Genomic DNA, 13,918 nt, shown 5'->3' on the forward strand with positions numbered 1-13,918 from the left:
GAATGTTTTAAAACTCTGGATAGATGACACTGAGGCAGGAACTGAATTGTCACAGAACAAGAACATAAAATTTTATTGATGCCTTAAGGGACATTGGGTTTGTGCAAGGAACAAAATGAATACAGTCTAACAGGGAAGTATGAAATAGAATGTTAGCACACTAATACAGTTTGAAAAATACCTATAAACCAATATGAGAAAGGAGAAAACATATTGTGCAGAGAGCACAACTGAAATTGTCAGATTTTAAAACACCTCTGGTTAAATCTTGTTAGTCCGGCTGCCTCACACCCACACGTTCTCTCATCTGTGCTTCCTGCAGCCCCCCTCTCCCTCAAACATGCCTTCCTCCTCTTGCTAATTATCAAGTGTTCTGCCTTATTCCTCCAGCAGCTTGTTAAGCTCTCCAGGAGCATAGTTGACCCACTTTACATGCAGATCTGTAGGCCAGAACCCTGCTGATGGCTCCTTTCTCTCTTTTCAGTGAGCCTCACAACACTGTATGTATTAACTGTATAGTGACATTTAACCTGTAGGAGAGACACAGTCAAAGGAAAGCAGCAGTGACTGTTGAAAATGTTTTAACACAGTGATGCTGCCTTATTATTTGCAACAGAAAGCAGATCCACTAATGTAGAAAAACAGTAATGAGGAGTTTAATGTTTTGTAAATGATCCCTTCATAGATGATCTGGGTTGGTAATCATTTCAGCATGATGTCCTGCGTTCTTAAATATTTCTTTGTGTAAAATATGCAAAATGCTATTTCACTCGCCTGTGTAGTGACTGACAGAAAGGGGGGTCCCAGTGTACTGTAACGACAGCAAATGTTGGCTGTTTGCCAAACACACAGGGACACTATTGTTACAGCTGATGCCATTTTACACAGCACTTATCTGGTTAAATACAAATTAGTGTGCAAAATCCATGTGGTATGGTTTGCAGTCATAGTGCAGATTCACAATTCAGTAAATATTGTTGAGTGCAAACTAGACGTATTGCAGCTTGGGTCTAGTATTGTCTGTATATGCAAAAAACACAAAGTAATTACAGTCTTAACTTGTTGGTTTTACTGGGATTTATGCTATACTGTCAGTCTCAGCAGTAACCATCCATAATAGCATTAATGAATAGATTACTGGTTAGCATGTTAACATGATAACGCTGTCAAAATACAACTCGGGAAAACAAGAACTTGGTCAATCCTGGACGTAGCCACTGTCACCCATTGGTTCTTGGACTACTGCTCAGAGACCAAGAGTTTGCCATTAAGTCTGTCACCATTTTGGGTTTTTGGAATCAGAAGTGACCAGAGAGGGTAAAGCTATTTCTGCGCTCCCTTCACCTTCGAAGTTTGAAGTGGGAGTTGGGAATGATGTCACACCCAAGTTGTCGGTGTTCCAGTACAACAAGTCAAAAAACCAAATGAAGTTGGACTGTAGTGTGTGTATACAACTGTTTTGATAAGACGGAAGTGCTAATAAACAGTATATTACTACAGCTTTCACTACTATTGATGCGCAAAACAACCATCTTGGATTTTGAGGTCAGGATTGGTGATGTTCCTCCGACTTTCCAAATTGAAATTTTCGACTAGGAACTCAGAAATTCCGACATCCTAGTGCAAATGGAACATGTCACATGGAGGAGCGAGGTGTGGATCTAATTGAGAACCCAAGTACACCGCTGTGGTAGCGACTTGTCAATCACAAGTTGCCACAGCCTAAAGCATACCCTGCTTTATTGTCTATTTTACTCTAAATGCAACCATCATTTACAAAATGAACATCATGCTGTGTTGACAAAGACTTTAAACAAGCGATTAAGACCATAAACTCATGAGGAAAATGTTTACTGAGGTAACAAATCAAGTGAGATGTTTGTACAAGCTGACATCTTGTTGTAACCAGCGGAGTCGCCCCCTGCTGTCCATTAGCAAGATTGCAGGCTTAAGGCACTTGAGCATCAGCTTCATTTTTCAGACCTGGAGATATCCCCTTGTTTAAGAGGTGTCCTGTGATGAAAAAATAGGTTACAATATGTGACCAGATGGTGGAGCTAAGTGAACTCAGGGGATCACCAAAGTCATTAGCATCCATCCTGTTAGCAGTGTGAATGCCTGTATCAAATTTCATTACAATTCATTCAATAGATGTTCGATACTTGTCAGTCATACAAATGTTGGAGCCACATTGCTACTGTGGTTAAAAATCTTTCATGTTATCAAATTAGTTAGTGATTTTCAGTGCAGTGCAGACATGAACTTGAATTTTAATTACGCAGGCATTCAAATTAACCAAATCACACATATGACATTTTTATGATTGCAGCCACACCTCTGACACAAAACACATTTGTGGCTGCATTGACGTCTGTTGAGGCTGCGCTGAAGTATCAAATTACATCGCTTTGTCTTTGTTTTGTCTGTGTCATCAGCAGCTGTTAAAACATTTTTAATTTCTCTTCTGTTCTTTCACATGTATCAAACTTAGTATTCCACTGAATAAAAAAATATATCAAGAAAACACAGTGTTTTGTCAAACCACATGCAGCCCTCCTGAATTTGGGCTAATCTCTTGTATTCCCATCTCTTGTCACAAACTACATCAATATTTACACATTAAAGCAAACAGAGACAACAGTGCATCCCATTAGCACTGCGAAGTAAATACCAGTGGCCCCGTCATGCTCAGGTTTGACACAGACAAGATTGGAATACATAGTTCCAATTATAAACCTGCTTGTATATCCAACTCATCACTGCAGATGTTGCCTGGAGTCCCGTCTCAATGTCTCTTCCTTTCTGAAGGTTACACCGTGTCCAACTCGTCACACTGAAACCGCCATTAGCACAGCTCCCTGTAAAAGCATGGAGTCATTCTGAAAATTTCCATCATTAGCCGTACCTCCTCTGTGCCTCCCCACCCCCACTCTTCAAAAAAAAAAATCAATAGCATCTGCTGCCGCACAGCTAAGCCTGCTCCAGTGCTGATGGAGACAAACAGTGGGTGAGCTAAATTGATTAAGTATCAAGCTATTTTTAGAGATGATGATTTCTAAGTTTGGTCCACATTGATGAAACAGTAAAATAGAAGCAGAGCATTGAATCCACTCATGTCCTGATGATTTATACAAAGAAACAAAGAAATCATCTGCTATAACTTTGTGATAAAATAAACATGAACATGTAACCCATGCCTGCCACGGCGTTTGAAATAATGATGAAAGGGCTTCAGCTCACTCAGTCTGTGTGCAGTGAGCGTTTGTCACATGCCTGCAGTAGTTGTGGGTAATTAACGTGTGACACACAACGCTGGAAAGCTAACAAACAATGCATATAACAGAGGTAATTGCATGTTGTGGCATATTTGCAGTAATTATCAACCCCACCCACCTCCACAGCCACCCATGCTCTGTTGAAATGTTAGCCTCTTTAAGTATTATCATAACGCACGTGACAGCAAACTGTTAATCAGGAAAGGGCTTTACTTCCTTCACCCTGTGTCCCCCTTCCCCCAGCTGCCTCTGTTTATTTGCTCTGCATCTGTTTAAAGTGTTTCTTTGCCTGAACGACAGAGGGTTGCTCTGGTGGAGGAAGTGTTTGTGTACGCACATTTATGTTCAAACAACCACTATAGGTTTCCCCGAATTGTTGGAAGTTGCCACAATTTTAATGAATCGTATATATATTCAGGAGCGTCTTTGTCAGGCTTGTGCACCGTATTTGTGCACACCCATGTGCCGGGTGCATTTATTTTTGGATGGATTCATCTGTGTGCCGATTGTCTGCCTGCGCGCAGGAGAATAACATGGCTCAATTTCCATTTTTATGAACAATCCAGTTACCTCTGTCAGGGAGACTGATGGAGGGAGGTCTGCTGGATCAATGTCATTGTGCCTCTGGCATGCCAAGGAGCTTGTCCACTGCATTACTGCTTCCTTTACTATCCCCTCCCCAACATACTAGCACACACATAGGTACATACACTTAGCCTTTGTCATACATGCACTAGTTCTCACAGATTCACATTCTTCCCTGAGTATTTCTCACCCATCAGTAGACAGGAATTGTTGTGACATTTGACAGGCCCATCAGCATTTTTCCTACTCTCACTCTTCAGACAGCTGGCCTGCAGAGACCCAAACATAACCTTGAGGTAATTTAACCTTGAGCTAAATGAGCTACTTAACCAGACCCATGAGGTTCCTCTGATATTTGCTGGTCATAACGTTCACCACGGGTGCTTAAGAACCTTAGCAAGAACCTGAAAATGAGCTCAAACTTGGTGCTCGAGCGTTTGCTAGAATAAATACGACAAACAAGATTGGTCAATTTTAAAGCCACAGCTGTTATTATTTTTGTCAGAACTGCTTCTCTCACCCACACACACTTACACACACATGCACACACACCATTTGGCGCAGGCTTTTATCCAAAGTAGTAAGAATTATGTGCAGTGGGGGTGGAAGCAGTAACCCTGGCAGTGTTTGTGCTCCTCTTTCCCCATTGAGCTGTACGGCACCACATGGAGCACACAGATAGATAAATCCTCGAGCCGTGTAAGATTAATCAGAAACGATGGTGGCTATTAGACAATGTCAGGCAAATAAAATGTGTTCCCCCGATTCTTGTTGATGTCAGTGCAAGAACACAACTTGCCAAATTAAACCCCCCTCTGGGCTTCTATGATAAACAGCATGAAGATAGTCTGGCAAAGTCTAACGTCTTTGGATTTGACTGTCAAAAAGAAGAATTCATCCCCGTCACGTGCTTGTTTAAGATGTGAGGCACAGGTTTTGTTCTACCCCCCACTGAGGATCTTAAATATTTGAAAGACGTGAAGCATACTGCAAAGACATCATGCTAGCTTTGTGTAGATGCCATGTAATCCACATACAATATATATTTCATATATAAGATGAAAGGAACCCACAGAAACCAACAGTCATATTGAACCACACAGGCACTGTACATTTGCGCATATTATAAGACTATTCCAGTATCAGCGTTTACTAAATTATGTATCAAGGTGCATTAACATATCTGTTATTTCTCTGAGAGTGCTGCACAATCAATAATGAGAGTCTGCTTGTGTTGTTTTCTCTCTGTTTGTTGCTGTTGTTCTTTGATGGTGCAGTTCGTCCGATAAATCACAATCAGTCAAAAAAGAAATCGGAGATTCATAAATGAGGCTTTGTTGGATTCATAGTGTTCCAGCACTGCTAACAGAGAAACTCTCTGAATGCCAACATTTCCACTGATGACTTATGTTGTTGCCACAGATTGCAGAATGCCAAATGTCGCTTTTTTTTTTTTTTTTAAGGAATATTTAGACATTTAGATGTATATTTGCTTTTTTGCAGAGAGTTAGATGAGAAGATCAATAACCACTCTCATGTTTACACGAAGTATAAACAGGGTCTCCACAGTCATGAAATTCCTGGAAAAGTTATTAAGTTAGAAAAACAGTTTTCCAAGCCTGGAAATCATTTGGAATTAACAGATGGTTTTGGAAAAGCTTTGAATATACATTGTTTTGGCTAGTGTTTAATACATGTTCATAATAATCCCAAAACATGTCTATTGTAGTGGAAATATGTTCCTGGCATGTGTGACTGCTGAAACATCTACAACAGCATAGTATCACGTGATACACATTGGTATATGCAGCTAATAGGCGTCCACTTCGGACCAAAGATTTGCAATGACATGAGTTGAAACAGGCAACAACTTGCAATGTGCCATTCTGTGATGTTCTAAACCTGCCAGTTCACACCTATGCAACTAGATGAGACGGTGTATCATGTCTATGCAACAACTCTCTATAATTCTGTTCTGATTTAAAGCTTTTCAGTCTTATTTTGTGTCTGAATATAATTTGTAGCTTCTTAAAATATGAATGAGGATAATGATAGTGAGATACTGGCCACAGCTGCATTTTTAGTAGTGATGAAACAGCAAGAAAACAGAAATGAAATATGCATTAGTTGGACTGTATTCATAATAAATACGCCACAATAATATAAAAAAAAACAGCACCAAATAATCAGTCAGTGAGAATGTGTGTGGGCGGGGCACAAGCACATACAGCGAGCAGCAGCAGCCACCCACTGTCCGACATTAGCACACCATGAAGATGGAAACTGAGGCCTTGGCGGGGGACAGAGCACCATCTGCAGCATGCAAACATGCCGTCCGTGGTCATTTTGACTTGACCAGCGAACTTCACTACAAGCTGATTGGCTGTAGAAACAGGTGATGTCCTTTACGTTCTAAAACCAGCCGCTGGCAATTTGACCAGCTGAGTTGAAGTTGATACCATCAGCCGGCTTGAGTCAAGCTCAGACCGGCCAATTCACACCACTGCAACCTTTCTGCAACATTCGAGAACGGCTTCGTCTCGTCACAAATCATTGGTCTGAACTTGACTTTAGACTCACTAACTTACACGTTATATCTGTAAGACCTTGAGATATGAAAATAATCATTTGTAGTTTGACAGGAAGCTGCCTCCTGGAACTATTTCTCTTTATGCTCAGGAATTTCCTGTAGTTTCGTTGTTGTAAGGTTGTCTGGGCAACCCTCAGAGACTCTAGAAAATTACTTCTTCTGGCCAAGAAAGAAATAGTCACGAAAAATCACAAAATAGCACATAACTTCCGGTAAAACAATTTTAAAATCATTCTCATTTGATGTACAGAAGAAACAAGATAGAACATGTTAATTAACGAGCTCAAGAGGTGCGTACAGGCAGATTTTGTTACCTTTTGACACAGCCAGGCTAGCTGTTTCCCCCAATTTACAGTTCTTATTCTAAGCTAAGCTAACTGCCTGCTGGCTGAAGAGATATCTTCACGGCACACACGAGAATGGTGCTGATTTCCTCATCCACCATCTAGAGCAAATAAACGCATTTCCCAAAATGTCAAACACTCGTTTTAGCCGAGAAATTCTCTCAACATCAAGACTCTGGTGACTTCATTATTGTAAACTGTTTCAACAGAGTTTACTTTAGCATTTGAATAATCATGTCTCTTGTTTGTTTGCTTGTTTTTACTGTTAAATTTGGAAAAATCCCCAGTGCATGTTGGTGCACAGGCACTCCTAAGGTATCACATTCACACAGAGTATTCAAAGTTACACCAGATTTGTGGTTTTCCTCAGAAGCTTGTTGTTTTGTTTCATTTATTTCCACTTATTTCTCTGAAAACAAGAAAAAGTCGTGGGCCTTGCTAAACTAAATTTGTTTTAGTAGGTTTACCTCCCACCAATAGAACAGAGTCTGATTTTCACATGGCTTATTGCCCAATGTTTGAAGTGCAAATGTGAGTGTAGCTGTTGAGTCCAAAAGCGATGTTATACAGTATTTATGAAGCGAGCTACTGCATGCACCGAGGTAAAAATTATAAACATCTATATCTACAGCTCTATATTTTTATATACAAATATTGTATACCCATCTGAATAGTTCTGTCTCTGAATGACAGCAGAGAATGGCCTCCTGGGGTCCATTCCTCAGAGGTGAGTCTTGTACTTGAGCTGACTGTTAAACAACAAGCACTACTGTACATCACTATGCAGGAACAAAGCAATGCACAAAGCTTCCCATCTCCTGACCTTAAGTCTAGTGTGTGTGTGTGTGTGTGTGTGTGTGTGTGTGTGTGTGTGTGTGTGTGTGTGTGTGTGTGCGCGTGTGTGTGTTTGTGAGTGTGTTCCTTCCACCGTGTATCGGTGTATGTGAGGAGAGAGTGCCTGCAGGGGTGTCAGCGGAGGTTTAAGATATTCAGCTTGCTGTCAGCACCGACACATTTCTCCCTCTGCACCGCTGCACAGATATGCAAATCCAGCCTCCTCAGAATGCAGAGCACCAGATCAGCTTCAATTTATTCCATTCTGCTCTCTCCCTCTTTCTGCACTCACCCTCCCTCTCTGTTCTTCTCTGTTTCTCTCCCCCTCTCCTTCCCTCTCCGCTGTCTCCATTCTGTCTTTGGTTTTTCTGTTTGGTCTCAGCTGCTCTGTTCATGGCATATGCCCCCAATGAGGAATTGTATGGAGGTGAGAGGATTTCTACTGAGTCTAGGCTTAGTGCAAAGAAGCGCTTCATTCTTTCAATCTAGTACAAGGTGCAAGAGGTGCAAGATTGCCTGAGTGTGTGTGCATTTGAGCACATGTACTCCTATGTGCATGCGTGTGTGTGTGTTTTATCCCTGGCGTTATCGAGGATTGTTTGTATTGTGCACACGCAACAATGTACCTCTCCCTTCCCTCGCGTTAATTACCAGCGATAGAACAGCGACGGCCTACATTGCTAGTGGTGAAACACAATTAGTCAGTTGCCAAGCTGCTCTCAAAAAGGCTATCTCACCAACACACAGTGTCATCAGTAATCTAGTCTCAGCATAATCTAAATGCCAATGTCTATCCTCTGTGATCCATCCACAGCCCACACTACATTTACATTCTAATTAGATGTGGCCAAGGCCGCTTTATAAGGACCCTTTTTAATAACACGGCTGCATTCACCTTTTCAGAGTCCCATCGCGGCTGTAAAAAAAGTGAGCTACACTTTATATTTTGTCCCTTTGACATTGTGGCTACTGAGGATTTAAGTAGCTTTTTAAAGCCCTAGGCGCCCGAGTGTGTGTAGCCTGACAAGAGGTTTTCTTGTCTCTCGAGGGTGAATTGTAAATGGAATTGTGAGAAATGGAAATGTAGTGTCAGGGATGATATGCTAACGCTGTACACATCACACCCAATTTGTCCATAATTAAGCATAAAGGACATGTAATTGTAGTCTTAGTGGGATTGTTTTTAACATTTGTTTGAAGCTCTTAATTTTTCTGGTATTTAATGTTAAAACTGTGGTACTTTAGTATGATAATACTAATAATATTATGTTGGTTTTATTTTCAATGAGAGCTGCAACTTAAGTTTACTTTAATTAATCCCTAATCTGCTGATTGTTTTCTGAATTCACATATGTAAATGCATATGAAATGTCAAAATATAGTTAAAAAAGATTTGATCTTGATGGATCACATCAAGTAAAGTTTGCCAAAGCCAAGTTAACGTATTTGAATGACTTATTTACAATCCAAAATCTAAATATGTTCAGTTATTGATACTATAAAAGTATTGTTGTTTAAAATGCTGAAAAAGCCTAAAACCTGACTAATAATTAATTAGGATAGGGCTGCCCCGACTAAGAATTTTACTAGTCCACCATTAGTTGTCATATAGGGCCATTAGTCGACTAGTCGCCCACATGTTTATGATATTAATTTAATTATTAAATGATATATTTTGAGCAGGGCAACACAATGGTTTGAGTTGAAGGTGTGAGAAAGAATAGTATCAGTAACATTGTTAACACTGTGCTACATTACAGAGAAATACAAAACCGTACTAATGAACCTTCATTAATATAGGCCTATATTTTATCTCCAAGTGCACGTCACACACTGAGCGAGCCGCCTGTTAGTGACGCTGTGGGCTAATGGGCATGTAGCTACTTCCATGTTTCATATGATACGTCATGTTTGTAGTCGACCAATGAAGATGAGTTTACATATCACCTTGGGTTCATCCTTCACCTTCTCAAAATGATCCCACACTTTGGATTTCCTGCCCGACATGTTATTAACTAGCCTGTGGAATAACTGCAGGTACCAGCCCTGGAATGCCGTGTCTTTAACCACCTGGAAAACGTCAGGTCGGGCACTGGGTGCTACCCTTGTTCCTTCTTTGTGCCAACTTTCAAGAGCGTGGTGGCAGGTTATGTTCTTCCAGAAGCTGTTTATAAGTGTGTAGGCCTATCATCCATGGGACAGATGTAAAGCTCTGGGTAGCCCTGCACTAACATGATCAACTTTTCTGCATTCATCAGACTGAATATTTACAGAAGAAGGGAAATATATCTGTCGGCTGTGATTGGTTTGTAACGTGACTCCTGTCTGACTGCTGAGCGTGGCCATTTCCTGTGTCTGTCCTTTCAAATTAAATTCCCACATGGTCCAGTCATAGAGGTTTTGATTTATTTTGACAAGGTGCAGCTCCTGATAGAGTTTCATGTTTTTTAGTTTGTTTGTTTGTTTTTCTGCAACTAAGCAACCAATGAACTCTTGCCAACAAATGACCTCTCTGGTCGACTAACCTTTGGTCAACTATTTGGGGGCAGCCCGAGAAATGTCAAAATATAGTTAAAAAAAAGATTTGATCTTGATGGATCACATCTAGTAAGGTTTTCCAAAGCTAAGTAAACATGTTTGGATGCCTGATTTGTCTGACACACAGTCCAAAATCTAAATATATTCAGTTATTGATACTAAAAAAGTAACAAATCCTGCAAGTATTCTTATTTTAAATGCTGAAAAAAGCCTAAAACCTGACTAATAATTAATTAGTGATCAGAATAGATACATTTTCTGTTGCACCACCAATCAGTTATTCAGCTAATTGTTTCCCCTTCAGTTGTAATGCACTTTCTATGAAAAGAAAAATCTAGCTCACATTTCAAAAACCAATTTCAGAAACATCTCCCTCTGAATCAAGTTGCCTTTGAGCGGGTATTTGGTCCTGGTTTCACTCTGTTGGATTAACATTGTTATCTGGGTGTAATTAGCAGCTCTTTCTATAATTCTGTTTTGTGAAAACCCTTGTTTTCTAATATGCTGAGATTTGACAGCTGTTTAAACAACACGCAGTCACCAGGCTCTCGCAGTGTTTGGAGTATCTGGGACTTTGGTGACAACACGTTGTTCTAACAAGAAGATATTACAGAAGCTGATGTGGAAGGAATAAAACATCTTCTGGGTGACTGCCCTCATTTTCACTCTTTTGAATGCTTCCTCGAGGGTGGCGAGAAGTCTGATTGGGATACTAGATTATCTCATCACCAGCGTTTTCACTGCAGACTGACAATAGTTGATTTTACTGGCTGAGTAGAACACAGAAGAGAGAAGGTTGGAGGTTTTTCTCGCAAAGTGTACAGCTACCAGCAAACATCTTTATTGGATATTTAAGTTGTTTGTACCTCTGTGCTTTAAGGTCTAGAAAAACACAAACCACATTTTCCAACAAGTCCTCCATATTAAAGGGACAGTTCACCTCCAAATCAAAAATACATATGTTTCCTCTTACCTGTAGTGCCATTTATCGATCTAGATTGTTTTGTTTTTCTGTTGGAAATATCAGCTGTAGAGATGTCTGCCTTTCTTTCCAATATAATTCAAGAGGAATTTGGCTTGTGGTGCTCAAAAAAGAACTCAGCAGCAGTGTCTCTTTGCAGAAATCATGACCCTGTTACTCAAGATCCACAGACCTTGTTGTGAGCAGTTGTATGTGGGAACGAATTTTCTCTCTGCTGAACTACACCCGCCAACTGTATCACTGCTCAGAAGAAAACGTACATCTACTCATGGACAAGAGGCTTGTGCTCATGAAAGTTTAGATTTTAATGGCATCCTCCTTGGCTGAGCTGTAACATTAGCTAGCTCAGTGATGCTAAGTGAGCTAGCAGTAGATGCACCCTTCCTTCTGCCCAGTGATTGGTGGGTATAATTTGGTAGAAAGAAAATAGTTCCTACATGAAACTGCTCACAACAAGGTCTGTAGATTATCTTGAGTAACTGGGTCGTGATTTCTAGAAACAGACATGGTGTTTTCCAGTGTTTTGTGAGTTTTGAGCACCACAAGCCAATTGCCATCTAGTTTCATTATATTAAAGAGAAGGCAGACATCTCTACAGCTGATATCTCCAACACTCAGCAGGTCACACCAAAACAGTCTAGATCAGTGGTTCCCAACTGATGGGTCGTAGGTCCATTCTGAATTGACCGCAAGTGACTTGTGAACTTGTCAAGAGTGTATAGAGTGAGTTACTAACGGACAGCTACTTGACAGAGACGGCCAATGAGTTCACTGACATGGCCATATGCTAGTATGATGCTGAATGTGTTAAACTGTGTGGACCATGCATTAATGACCAAGGAAAAATCTGGAGCTCGTGGATGGACCACTTGGGAACCACTGAGGAAACATTTGTTAACTGTAATTGACAACAATCATTGACCAGAGTCAACAGTCTGTAGAACAGGAGAAGCAGTTTCTCATGTCAAAGTTCGACATACAGCAACATCACACCAACTCCTCCTTCCCTCCCAACAGATGTAGAGTCATAATTCTTTTTGCCGCTACAAGGCATTGTCTACTGAACAGAAACATGTAAGAAATTGTACAGTATTTGATAATATTTTGATGCTCTGACGTCATGTGAAATTCAAAGTTGTAGTGTGATCTCACGAATGTGAGTTTGGCATGTTTTGGCAATCTTTAAGTTAAATATGAAATGTATGTTTGCATTTTACGTGCTGCTCTTATAACCATATACCTGCATTCGTTCTGTCTTCGATTGCAAAATGTTAGATTTTGAAGTGTTCTGATGATCGTACGGTCTTAATTTAAGGTAAAACTATCCCACTGGAGTTCTTAACGTCAGAGCAACTTTCCTGGAAAAAGTGTGTTTGACAGATTTCAGTCAGATTTCTTAATATGTTCAAGCTGGTTAAAACTCTCTTTTTAACAGTCTGATACGGCTTCTGAATTCTTCTGTGTGGTCTGATGAAGTTTGAGCCCTCATGGATAATGCATGACGGAGTACAATGATATAAGGAAAATGGAAATTCATCTTCACTCAGATGAGTGCATCTCTGAGTTTATTATTACACATGGCCACTTACAAAGATTACTCTTAGCCAATGGTGCATTCTTGTTTAAACTCACAATTAAATGTTTAACCATACTCAAGTCTTACATTCACAAATTTACCACAGATACATGGAGAAATGCACATTTAAAACAAAAATATAGCCTTGACACAGCTTCAGAAATGTCTGTCCTAAGTCTGTGTATCTGAAGGCATTTAAATCTGAAGTGCCGTGAGCTTTGTCTGTATTACAATGACACTAACCCAACTGTGTCTATCTCTAGTAGAGCGTAAAGCCAGAATAGTGGATTGTGTTGAATCCATAAAGTGAATTAGAAATTGAATTTGTTTAAGCAACATCCCAGAGTCCTCATGTTCTGTGGGATCTCAGTGAGGGCGAAGGAAAACATTAATGCTCAGACACAGTTCTGCGGGGAAATGCTAAATAGATCCATGAAACACAGAGCGCTCCTGCTCATGATCTTACAATATATTCATACTTTAAACAAGAACTGACACAGTGCACAGAATTGATTTGATTTTCATCTGCAGCGCTCATGTTGTCTCCAGCTGACTTCTCTGTTATTTTGCTGTGAGGTTATGAATGAAAATTAGAACCCGGTGGCCATGACAATACAATCTACTCAAAAGGAACAAATAACAAGAACATGTGCTTTGTTTCACACCACATACAACCTCGATACAACTCACTCCAAAGGCAACATGAAGTGATGAAAAATAGGAATCGCTCTGAAATCTATTGTTAAATCCAGAGCTTTATTTGCAGAATATATTTCGATAAATAGAGAAATGTGTTACGATATGTGAAGTATTTCCTGTGATGCTTTATCAGCACTGCTGAGCTCCAGTCCCCTCAGTAACACACTGTTCTGCAGCACCCACCAGGTTATTGTAAGAGCATCTAAGAGAAGTGATTGATAAGCTTTGAGTCCCTGGTCCTGTTTACTAGAATCGCTCATGTCTGCAGGGGAAACCTGCTCCCTCTGTTAGAGAGCATCAGCACAGGCAACCTCTCAGTAACTGATGGACCTTCAGGCTCAGTCATTACAGGATTCCCAGTGATTGTGCTTGAAAAGCCAGAGCCGGTGTTTCTTTTAAACTGGTGATGTTTAACTAACCTCACTCTTCAAAGAAAGGGTCAGGCATCAATGGTGCTATGACAGAGTAGGACATGTAACACATGGCTTCCAGAAG

General features: G+C 40.3%; 1 protein-coding gene across 1 annotated transcript in view; it reads left to right on the forward strand.

Moving 5' to 3' along the window:
* trip4 (thyroid hormone receptor interactor 4) overlaps nt 1-13,918 on the forward strand; it is a 121,550-nt gene that overhangs the window by 90,447 nt on the left and 17,185 nt on the right. The window lies entirely within an intron of this gene.

This window comes from Epinephelus fuscoguttatus, linkage group LG2 (genome assembly GCF_011397635.1).
Source record: "Epinephelus fuscoguttatus linkage group LG2, E.fuscoguttatus.final_Chr_v1".
NCBI classification, from domain to species: Eukaryota; Metazoa; Chordata; class Actinopteri; order Perciformes; family Serranidae; genus Epinephelus; species Epinephelus fuscoguttatus.